A 12,637-nucleotide genomic window follows, 5' to 3' on the forward strand; every position below is an offset into this window, starting at 1 on the left:
GATGTTTGGTTTTTCCCCAAGAAAAATAGATTGTTCTATACTAACAAATGGTAAAGCTAAAACAACTGAAGACACCATATTCCAAAAATCTAGATTTCTCAATAGTTGTAAAGGCAAAATAATAAAAATATTTATTTTCAAAAAATTAATTATTATTCTCATTGTAAAGAACTATAATCTTCATTCTTGCAAAGCAAGTTCCTGAAAAGCTTAAGTCGTGTAAGGCTTTGATCTCTATCTTAATCTTCAACCAGGGTGCAATACCAAGAAACGCTTCTCCAGTGATAACTCAATTACTCTACTGTGTAGCTAGCTAGAAAGTCTTAGTGTACATTTAGCCTGTGAATTGAGATTCTTGCATGAGGAAAAAACGTTGGCAGCTGTGAGGGAGACTGGTTTCTAAACCTGTATAATCAAATAATATTTTGTGAGCGTTTTGAGGTTTTTAACTGGAGTTCCCTTTAAAGGCACCCTTTCATTGTCCATTTTCTCAAACAAATTGTTCTTGTCTCATTGAATCTTGAGTATTCATTGTTGCAGGTAAGGGAGAAATACACCAGAAAAGCAGAGAAAGTACCCTGAGTACCAAAAACTAAGGCTTTTGAGTTGTAAGAACCTGGGATTAGTTTCAAAACTTGAAGTTCTGAAGGATTCAGGGTGTAAAATTTATGCAAAAAACAATAGATTAGATGAAGTGAAATACATTATGCTCCCCAGCATACTTAGCTTGAGGGTAAGATTACTACAGTATGAGTTGGGCTCTCTGGGATAACTAAATTTGAGCAAAGCAATTGATTTTACATAATATCCTTGTGAAAAATGTCTGCCATATTGTAGTGATTTATGGAGATTTGAGAGTTGAATGGTGTTATCAGATCAACTTCGAGCCAGGTTGCCCGTGGCATTCTATGAGGCTTTGCTTTGTTCAAAATTTTAATAATTCATATAACATATAGAAAGTTTGCTGATCAGGTCTGTGGGATGCCTGAATTTAGGAGAGGGTAGAAATCTTATTAGAAACCACATGGAAGGTTTAAAGAAAACCAGCCAGATAGGCAAACTGGGCCAGTTTATTACGATATAAATATACAAAGATAAATGTAAAGATCTGTGTTTAGAATTCTAAAAAAATCTGCACAGATGAGGGGCTGGCAAGGCCTACCTGAAAAAAAAAAATGGTTCTGTGAACAAGACCTGAGGCTGAGTTAATTTCATGCACAAAATGAACGGTGACATTTTTGTCAGAAAAGATGTTTCATTGGTTTATATTCAAGGGATTGGGAAGGAACTCACTGTACTTTGCTCTGGTCAAACCATATCTGGAAGAGTGCGTTCAATTCTGACTTTTTTCTTCTGCATTGGATATCAATAAATCATAGGACATCTAGGGTATGTGGCTAGGATTTTATATTCAGCAAAAACATTTCTGAATTCCTCCTATGTGCCAGACACTGATCTAGGTACTAGGATATAGTCACAAACAGGAGTTAAACATGGTGGAGCTTCGGGAAAGGGGATAATTAATCTGGAGATTATATGGGGCTCCATGCTAGCGGACATCTGTTGAACAGCTGACATGTGAAAAAGAATTAGCCTGATACTATGTGGCTCCAGGGGTATTAGGCAGAAGTTATAAGGATGCAGATTTCAGTTGTAGCATCTGTTCACAAGTGGAGTGTGTGGCCTTAGGTGGAGAGTACCTTGTCATTTTCCAGCAGAGGCAGAAGTGCATCTGTCAGGGTGAATGATGTAATGCAGAAAACACTTAGCACAGTACCCTGGCACTTCACAGGTGCTCAGTCAATGGAACAAAATGGCTGTACAGGGTTTTTCTTATCTCTTTTAGGAGTATGTAATAGATGATTCTAGAATTCTAGAGAATTCTAGAGAACAGAGAACTCTTGCAGGTGATTTTTCCCCCTGTGCCCACCACAGAGTGTGGCGTATTGTTGGTGGCCTTTAAATATCAAATACATGAATGAGAGATTTGTATCATCTCTAAGACTATGCATTAATAATTATGATGTTAAAGAAGTAGCACTTCTAGTTCAGAAAGCATTGTTTCCAGTTCCATTTCTAGTGACAATGAGATTTGACATTACATTTTTCCAGCATTTTTTCCCCTCTGTTACTTAAAATCTCAGTCATTCTCTGAAGCACACAGATCTTTTTGTCATCTCATGGAATGTCAACATTCATTGCCTTGTGGATTGACTTAGAATTTATTGAAGATCCATAATTTCATTCTCTAAATCAGGTAGGATCCTTTCAAAGCTCAGCTCATTCTATTATAACCTGCACTATTCTTATCCACACAATACATCTTCCTCATTTATGAAGCTATCTTATTTCTAGAAGATTCTATTTATCCCTTTTCTTCTTGAAATAAACATTATTATTTTCAACATTCTTTCTAATCATTCTTCTTTCCCCCCTAAACTCATTCTGGAAATAATTGATTATTATTTGAGTTCTCTCAGAAACTGGATAAATATGTCAGTGGTAAATATCCTAAGATTCCTTTACCATCTTTGAGTTCTTACTGTGTGTCAGAGGCCTTACATATCTTATCTCCTTTAATGCTCCTGATAACTTTCTCATGTGGTGTTTTTATTTCCATTTTACAGATGAGGACAGTGAGGGTCAGAGAGAGTAGATAATTTCACCAGTGCTACACAGCTCATTAGTAAAGGAGCTAGGTTTTGAACCCACTTCTTTCTCTTAATCCCACATTCTATGGACTCGAATTTTGGAATGAAACTATAAGCATGTAAAAAAGAGACAGGGAAAATTGGGCTTTGTATTGAGTGGGATTTTATCAAATAAATTGCATAGCTCCTTTGTACAATTAACTATAAACAAAGAGATTCAAAAGGCTGATATCTCTCAAAATGTCCTCAAGCCTCTAGGGTTAGGTGACTCTCTACCAATCAGAATAGAGAGTTCCTTCCAGAGGTTTCAGCCCAAACTCTGGTTTTGGGACAAGGAGTTGCATACTGACTTGTTCCAGACCATCTAGCTGGTTAACAGCACGAAGAGAACCAAAGGCCAGGCTTCTAGATTTCCAGACTATCAGACTATTTCTGGGGAACTTTGAGTGAAATCATGAACATTTCCTTCTGGATAAAAACTCTACTCAGACATAAGACACAATAGGAGCGATATATTTTGATAGTTTCAAGACAAAAAAAAATCTTGATTTAAGATCAAGCAAGTGTTTATAAAGCATTTCTGAACTCCTTGGAGAAAGGTACTTTCTAAATAAAAGTTTCCTTTGATCATTTTGAAATGTTTATTTTAGGTAAGCATTCTTTTCATAAAATATTTACATGTGTTCTAATACAAACATTCACATTAGTATGTGCTAAAGATCTGAAATTTACTTAGCCAAAATTATTTACTTTTCTGGGTCCAACCAGTAGGATTTCCAGAAATCCAAAAGAGATAAAGGGATTTCCTTACAAAGCCTGCTAAAGCATCAGATAGGAATTTGGAAAGGGCAAGTCTAAAATAAGGCTCATTTAGAATAAGAACTTCCTTAAGATCTTGACTTGAAGTCTACACTAGCTCAAACACCTGCAAAATGAGCAAATAAGGCATAATTTCCTCAACACATTATGCCAAAATCTTGCTAAATTCTTTTCACTGCCAAGGACTCAGTTAATGTCTCAAAAAAATGAAGCACAGCAAGTTTTAGCAGTTTTTTCTGGATTTTGAGAAGAGAGAATAGATTTGGGAATTGCTGTTTTATCAAAAGAAAAGCAATATGGAGTAAACTTCTGCCTCTGTTAGAGGTGATTCTAGAGGTGTCAAAGTATTATTAATGTTGGCAGCAAACCCTGTGGTAGGTATATTTTGAATGGAAAATAATCCCACCTCTTCTTTTGAGCTTATTTTGAATAAATCTCCTGGGAAATCATAAAGAACAAGATATTGCTGATAAAAAGAAAATCTCCACTACTGGAAGTCCCATGATGTAGTAGAAAGAGCATCAGGAAAAGGTAGCAGTGAATTTCTAGGTTCTTCTTCCATCAGATAATGTGTCTTTACGTAAGTCTCTTACCTGACCTGGGCCTCAGTTTCTCTCTCTGGAAAAAGGAAGGCACTGGACAATTTCTGAGTTTTCTTTCATCACTGTCCTTTTCTGGAGTTTTGGTTGTGGCTTTTCTTCACCTTCTCGTGAATCCGCCTCCCAGAGGCACTATACCCTCTGCAGATATGACTTCTGTCTGTTCTTGCAAATGGTATTTATAAGGCAAGAGGCACACACATCAACTTATTGCCTCTTCAATCACTCTTCTTGTATGTTGGAAACTATCTAGTAAAACCTCCTTTGTTGTAACCTCATTAGAGTTTTTCTTTGCTCTATTTCAGAAAAGAAAGATACTACCTCACACATCTCCTAAAAGAAGGTATTCGTGAGAATAGAGAAAATTAACAAGACAGGAAACAACAAATGTTGGAGAGGATGTGGAGAAAGGGGAACCCTCTTGCACTGTTTGTGGGACTGTGAACTGATATAGCCACTCTGAAAAACTGTGTATAATTCCTAAAAGAGTTAAAAATAGAGCTACCCTATGACCCAGAAAGTGCACTGCTGGGGATTTACCTCAAAGGTACAGATGCAATGAAACGCCGGGACACCTGCACCCCAATGTTTATAGCAGCAATGTCCACAATAGCCAAACTGTGGAAGGAGCCTCGGTGTCCATCAAAAGATGAATGGATAAAGAAGATGTGATATATATATATATAAACAATGGAATATTATTCAGCCATTAGAAATTATGAATACCCAGCATTTGCTTTGACGTGGATGGAACTGGAGGGTATTATGCTGAGTGAGGTAAGTCAATTGGAGAAGGACAATCATCATATGGTTTTACTCATATGGAGAATATAATAAATAGTGAAAGAAAAAAAAGAAATAATGAAAGGGATTATAAGGGAAAGGAGAGGAACTGGGTGGGAAAAATTAGAGAGGGAGACAAACCACGAGAGACTCCTAACTCTGGGAAACGAACAAAGGGTTGCGGAAGGAGAGGTGGGCGGGGGGGTTGGGTAACAGGGTAATGGGCACTGAGGAGGGCACTTGATGGGATGAGAGGGTGTTATACTATATGTTGGCAAATTGAATTTAGTAAATAAATAAATAAAAAGAAATTAAACAAAAGGAAAACTATGTAAGTCAGGTTTGTAAGGGGAATTTGACCTCCTGAAGAAAATCAGCTCTTGCAGCTTTGCAGCTAGTTGGTTCTTATGATGCAATAATGACAAGACTAAATGTTAGAGTAGGTTTGGGCAAGGGTTTACAATCTGTTAGCCTTAGTTGGATTTATAAAACATGATTGAAAGTAGACTTTAACAGTAGACTATAGTTGAGACTTTTTACTCTGTGATTACACACAGAGAACTAATCAAGTCTTTGGATCCAAATTGGCCTAACAAATTGAGTCAGGGAGAATAAAAAACAATTGGTTACATCTTAAAAAGTACTGTCCGCCAAAAGAGTTAATCTGGTTGTACATCTCAGTAAATGCTTTTCAGTCTGCAGATCAAGAATGATTAGCAGGTTGTGAGATCCATGTATTGGCTCAGGGACAGCATTAAAAAACAACAAAATGAGGACACCTGGGTGGCTCAGTAGTTGGGCGGCTGCCTTTGGTTCAGGTCGTGATCCCAGGATCCGGGATTAAGTCCCTCACTGGGGTCCTGCAAGGAGCCTGCTTCTCCCTCTGCTTGTGTCTCTGCCTCTGTGTGTGTGTGTGTGTGTGTGTGTCTCATGAATAAATAAATAAATCTTTTTTAAAAATTAAAAAATTAAAAAAAATTAAAAACAAAATGGAGTAGAATAGGAAATATCAGGGTATTTCATGATAATGGTTAGTATCAATTTGCAAAAATTAATTTTATTCATATAGAGAGAACATATATTTGCATATATGGTCTGGTCTCGATGTGAATTTTATTTGTCACTCAGGTCTGGTTAAGGAAGTTCAAGTTCCTGGGGAAATAAGTTCTAAGACAGAGATTGGTGTGCAATGGGTTTATTGGGAATTGCAGAATAGGAACAACATATGTGACAATGAGAGGGAGGCAGGATTGGGCAAAAGAAGAAACTGAACAGAGATGCAATTACCACAGAGGTCTCAGTGGATTACTACGGGGAACTCTGGAGTTTAGCTGCCCCCCCACCCAGAGTCGGCTTAAGTTGAAGAAGGAGGCAGGGCATCTGTACCCTCACAGCCTGCCTACCCAGCCAGATACTGGTTGTGGGATGCTCCCAGGAAAGGGGCATTACTTTGAGTGAAGTGGTTCCCTTTACTGGCTGAGGGCAGTTCCAGCAGAGGGATTCTACTCTGAGCAGTCAGCAGCCTGCATAGCTGGAGGAGTGAGTGCCTGGCTCCTCAGGGGGGCTATCTGGGAGGTGCCACAGCATCTACATGGCCACTAACCTATGTATAATCTGAATCAGACCACCCCAGCTGCAGCACATGGTATCTCAACCCCAGCATTATTGAAATTCAAACCTGGAGAAACTTTGTTATGGGGACTGTCCTGTATTGCACGATGTAATAAGAATTTGACTCCATTTTTGATGGCTGACCACTGACAACTTTCAAGGTCCACCATTCCTCCTTGCTGTCTCGTCCCACACCTGAACCAGCCTGAAGGATGAGAATGCTCGCCCTAACTACAATAAAAACCCAAACCATTTTAAAACTGGCTCGGGCACCTGCCCTGCATTCTCTAAGAAGTTTCATTGTGTGAGCGATAAACCTTTTCATACTCTGTGTGTGTGTGTGTGTGTGCCATATGCATGTGTCTTGACATCTGAACCAAAATTTAGACATAGTATATTCAACAGTATCCCCATTCTTCACCCAACAGGTAACAATAGTATCCTTCCCTCTTCAAGTTGTCTCCAGGCATTGCCAGATGCCCCTGAGGGACCAAATCACCACTGGTTGAGAATCACTGCTCCACAGCATAAATGAACTTCTGCTAGATAGGTAATTAATTTTGAAATTTAAGTTCAGGCACTGTGTTCTAGTGATTTTTCTGTGATACCCAGCAAAGACATGTGGTAGTTCTAAATTCTCATGACTCAACAGGATGGTAAAGATAATTTCATGGGTTCTGTGTGATTAGTTAAAATGCCTGATTTCCTATTTCCAGTCCAGCCATAAAGTCAGAGTGGGTGGTCTGGTGAAAAAACAGATTGGTGGCTTTAAACTTTGATTGTTTTATTTATGGGATGCATTAGCTCCTTCTTTAGGAAGCACATAAAATCATTTAGGCCCAGTAAAATGGGATAATGTGGTGATTTGCATCTGCCTGCCATTGAAAAAAATCCTTTTCTATGAAGCAGGAGGGAGGCAGAATGGTATAGTTGGATTTTAATCATTAAAATTTGACCTCCCTTCTTGGGAGCTACTGTGCAATTTTAAAGATTAGAAACTATAGAGGGCAAGAGAATAGAGGTGGCTGAGATGGAAGGAGTGGCTTTTAATGAGTGATTGCTGAGGTGTTTTTGTCAACTATTGTAGATCACAGAATCCCACCCTTTACCTTGGTTGCCTTAATTTTTAAATCATGCTTACAAAAAAAAATCATGCTTACACTAAAAGAGGGGGGTGTAAAATGAGCCTCGTAATTATATTAGGCTCACCCAATAAGTATTCCCAAATATTTATTTGGCATACTAGAGGAAATCTTCTCCAGCTCTCACTTAAGGTTCCACTTTTGATCATGGTAATGAATAATATTGTTTTCAGAACTCAAAAGTTAGAAACATTGCTATTTCAGTGGTGCCATTAACCTAAAAGTTTTAAGAGTGTAATTTTTCTTAAAAAATTAACTATTTTGTAAAGTATTTAAATCTTGACACATATTGCTATAAGTTTCAGCCTTGCATATTTTGGTTTGGTCAATTCAAAGGTGATTTCACTGAGGTGAAAGTAGCTTTTAATGGGGGGAAATTAACAACTCGTTTGTGAGGAAGTCATTGTCTCATTTCTGGGCTTGGGTACCAAAAGCAAGCTGGGAAGTAGCATCAAGTCTAAAGAAAGTGTAGGAGCTGGAAAATACTGTAGAAATCATTGCAATGACTACTTCTCTAGACAGAATTCTTCTGATTACTAGGAACCCTCTGTTAGGGTCCTAATGTCTGTTCCTGCTACTCACGTTAGAGCAAAAAATTAGTTATTATACAAGGATTTCAACAGGTTTTATGGAATCCAAGAAAAGGACACAGAAATTGCTTGACTTCATAAGAACCAGAAAGCTGGCAGAAACTAAGTCTGCCTTTGCCATCATCTTTCAAAATTGTTTGCCTCTGCTTCAGGTTTGCTTCATTGTATTGCTCTTTGCTATGGATTGTTTTCCTCTGGCATTTCTCAGATTATCAATGGTCCAAAATACTGGACTAAGAGTAGGAGTTGACATGACTTTTCCTAACTGCACATAGTTATTGGCCTAGAGTCCCAAAGCAAAAATCTCTTGGAGAGTCTGATTGGCTCAGGCTCAGTTTTCTGTCTACCCTTCATCCTATCAGCCGTAGCTAGCTGGGCCAGCCCCTTGTGCAGCTTTTGGATGCGCAAACATAACAAACTAGGTCTGCTTTCATTTTAAAGATGAGAGAACTGAACACCAGTGATGGGGTGATTTGTCACCCCAGTTATTGACTGGCAGACTGGGCCCCTTATTTCTCTATAGTTCACTCCACATTTCTCCCTTTCCTTCTTTAATCATCAAAGGTATATTATATCTGCTACACCTCTGTAGCATTTCTTCCTAATTAGAGGGAAGGAGAACACTCTTGGATTGGGAAACTGAGGGAAAGGGTGATTGGCAAGTAAGAGATGCATCTAGGGTTTTTTACATTACTAATCTGAATTCAATAGGTTGTCAATTCAATTTCTGTTAAATAGCTTTATTGAAGTATAATTTACATACCATTAAATTCACCCATTTTAAGTGTACAAGTCAATGAAATTTAGTGTATTTGCAGTTATACAATCATCACTGCTACCTAGTCTTAGAGCATTTCCGTCACCTTATGCCCATTTACAGTTACTCCCCACTCCTAATCAAACCCTAATCAATCATTATTCCACTGTCTCTGTATGTTTGCCTTTTCCAAACATTTCATAAATATGGAATAATATAACAATATAATGGATTTTTTTGTGCTTGTTTTTTCATAAACGGTAATGTCTTTGAAGTTCATTCTTGTTGTGGTATTGTACTGAGTTCCTTTTTATGACTAATAATATTCAATTATTTGGATATACCACATTTTGTTTCTCTTTTCAGAAGCTGATGGATATTTGTGTTGTTTCCAATTTTTGACTATTGTGAATACTGTTTCCCGAATATTTGTATACACGTCTTTATGTAGACGTATGTTTTCTTTTCTCTTGGGAATATAACTTGGAGTAGAATTCTAAATTATCTGATAACTCTATGTGTGACTGTTTAAGGAACAGTCAAGTTATTTCCCAAAGCAGACCTACCATTTTCCATTCCCACCAGCAACATTTGCAGGTTTCAGTTTCCCTATCCTCATCAACACTTGTTATTGGCTGTCTTTTTTATTTTAGCCATCCTAGTGGATGTGAACTGGTATATTATTATGGTTTTGATGTGCATTTCTCTAATTACTAATGATGTTGAACATCTTTTCATGTGATTACTGACCATTTGTGATTTGTGTATCTTCTTCAGAGAAGTGTATACTTAAACCATTTGCCCATTTAAAATTTTTTAAATCAATTAATTAACATATAGTATAAGAGTTTCAGAGGTAGAGTTTAGCGATTCATCAGTTGCATATAACACCCAGTGCTCATTTCATCAAGTGCCCTCCTTAATGCCCATCACCCAGTTACCTCATCCCCCTGACCCAGCAACCCTTGGTTTATTTCCTAGAGTTAAGAGTCTCTTATGATTTGTGTCCCTCTATGATTTTGTCTTATTTTATTTTTCCTTCCCTTCCTCTATGTCCATCTGTTTTGTTTCTTAAATTCCACAAATGAGTGAAAACATGATATTTGTCTTTCTGACTGATTTATTTCACTTAGCATGAAACCCTCTAGCTCCTTCCATGTCATTGCAAATGGCAAGATTTCATTCAAATGTCTGAATAATACTCCACTGTGTATATATATATATTCATCTGTCAATGGACATCTGGGCTCTTTCCATTTTTTCGCTATTGTGGACATTACCTTTTACCCATTTTAAAAATTATATTACTTGTCTTTTTATGTTTGAATTATGAGAGAGCACTTTACATATTCTGGATACAAATCCCTTATTGATTTGCAAAAGTAAATTCAATTGTGCATATACAACAAAAATCAAATTCATTATGTTTTATATTTTTCAACTCTAGGGTAAAGCAGGCATTATGCTAAAATTGTTATAAAACATTATCTTTGTCCTGTGTATCTTGTACTTGAGCTGTGACATAGATCTGAATAATATATGAAAAAATGTAATATATGTATGACAAATTGCAATGGCAATGCAGAGGAACAACCATTTCATAAGTACATAATATAATCATTTATTATAATAACTATAATAACATATTATGATAATGGAATTATACATTCATATGTTTTTTATATTTTATATTAATTATATATTATTATATAACATTATAATCATAAAATAGTTGCCAGTATGAAATTTATTATATGTGAGACAATGTGCTAAGTATTTTGCACATGTAACTTTTTTTAAGACTTTATTTATTTATTCATGAGAGACACACAGAGAGAGAGGCAGAGACACAGGCAGAGGAGAAGCAGGCTCCACGCAAGGAGCCTGATGTGGGTCTTGATCCCAGGTGTCCAGGACCATGCCCTGGGCCAAAGATGGCACTAAACCACTGAGCCACCCAGGCTGCCCTGTAATGTAATTTAATTCTAATATTAATTTTACAGAAAATGTGTCTCTGGATTTTCACATTCAAAAATTATGATATTGGAATGATATGATTTTAAAACAACTTGAGAAATATATATTAACTATTTGCATACAAGTCACCATGGATAACATTACAAAGAATGAGGTCCTGCCCCTACAAGTCTAGAAGGAGAAAGGACATACTCACAAATTACTATTTTATAAGAGCAGAATATTATTGTATCCCTTCAAATATTTATGAAGTCATAGAAAAGAGAGGAATGATAACTTATGAAATTAAGGAAGGCTTTTTGTAAGAGATAGTAATTAAATTTACATTGATGGGAGACAGTTTTAAAGATAAAAATGGACCTAGTAAGATGATAATTTGTTGTTCATCCTTGGACAACAGGAGAGAGAGCAGAGAGAAAGGGGATCCTATTAATAATTACACTAATACAATAAGAATAAACTGGGAGTGTCCTGGGAAATGTATGTGTGATCACCCTAATCTTTGGAGGAAAGATATCATAGGTGTAGAAGACAAGAGCAAAAGCTCGAAGGTGGGAAAGGGGAAGGCCATTTAAGGAAACAGCATATGAAATGATGTTGCTATGCTTATCAGCACTCTTGTTTACAGGGGCCATGTTTATTGGGTTCTGTCCTCTCCCATCTTGGGTCATGGATCCATTTCTCCACCAATTCCCCATCCTCTAGGGAAAACAGCTGTGAATCTTGGGAAACATGGGAATTTGGGGACTTTAGATAGTCAGTGGTCAACAAGTTGGACCCTGGAGGCCATCACTCACTCAGTTCCCAATCCGTTTTCTTTTTCCAGCTGGGGTTCTTTTACCTCCCTGCCACTCCAAATACTCCAGTTTCTCCACTCCTGCAGTCTAAGTTATATTTATAATCCCTCCTCCCTCTTTCTAGCTCAGTTTTGTGGATTTTTACAGAGGAGAAAACTCTGCAAATTTTCCTGTCTCCAACTTCTGCCTGCTAATTATCTGAGTCTTTGTTTCTGGTTCAGTGTAAGCTGCGGAATAAAGGTGAATTATAACACTGCCAGTACAGTTAATCTAGTTTGCTTGTTACCTACTTGTAACTAGAGTAGTGGTGGTGGGACTGGAAAAATTCATTAATGAAGGACCTATTTGTTTTAAGTGAAATTCCTATGGTCCAGTTACAAAATGCAGAATTTCACAGAAGTAGAAAATTCAATTAACTTTCAACAAAGATCGTAAGACAATGTCACACATGGGAAAGGAACTAGGTATTTACTGGGGACATCAAATTAGTACTCTGGAATATGAAGACAACTAAAAGTGTTGGTGATGGATGAACAATAGTGCCAAATTTTTTTTAAATATAGCTTTGTTTAGAAGTCCTGTGAACAAATTAGAAGCATTTAAAACTTGGGCCTAATTTAAAGAGATTTAATTTGGGAGAGCCTGAGCTACATCTTTCATAGAAGCTGCCTATATACCTATCTAGATGTCTATTACTTGACCTTCATCTTGAGAACAATCATATTTCATTTACTCCTTTGTTCTAAGAATTACATAGGCCCTTTCCATGACGTACCAAGAAGAAGACTAAATATGAGACATAAGGGTGGGATATATACATAGTGGGATTTATTTCAATATATTGCCTAGAAGTTAAAAGCCTTCTAAAATGCTATCCTGAAGAACCTTCAGCTAGTTTCCCATCTATCAAC

General features: G+C 37.1%; 2 long non-coding RNA genes across 29 annotated transcripts in view; one reads left to right on the forward strand and one right to left on the reverse strand.

Annotated features, from left to right (window-relative positions):
* The window catches only part of LOC140609931 (uncharacterized), a 95,266-nt gene extending 93,433 nt beyond the window's left edge, over positions 1-1,833 (reverse strand). For both annotated transcript variants that reach the window (XR_012011686.1, XR_012011685.1), the window contains exon 1: positions 1,701-1,833. This is a non-coding gene — a long non-coding RNA (uncharacterized lncRNA). The remainder of the gene's footprint in view (positions 1-1,700) is intronic.
* Positions 1-12,637, forward strand: part of LOC140609928 (uncharacterized) — a 618,500-nt gene that overhangs the window by 516,305 nt on the left and 89,558 nt on the right. For 24 of the 27 annotated variants that reach the window (XR_012011676.1, XR_012011678.1, XR_012011681.1 and 21 more), the window contains 2 exons: positions 4,375-4,846; positions 6,892-7,013. The exons of the other annotated variants lie outside the window; for them this stretch is intronic. This is a non-coding gene — a long non-coding RNA (uncharacterized lncRNA). The remainder of the gene's footprint in view (positions 1-4,374; positions 4,847-6,891; positions 7,014-12,637) is intronic. 27 annotated transcript variants of the gene reach the window in all.

The sequence above is a fragment of the Canis lupus genome, chromosome 19, assembly GCF_048164855.1.
Source record: "Canis lupus baileyi chromosome 19, mCanLup2.hap1, whole genome shotgun sequence".
Taxonomy (NCBI): domain Eukaryota; kingdom Metazoa; phylum Chordata; class Mammalia; order Carnivora; family Canidae; genus Canis; species Canis lupus.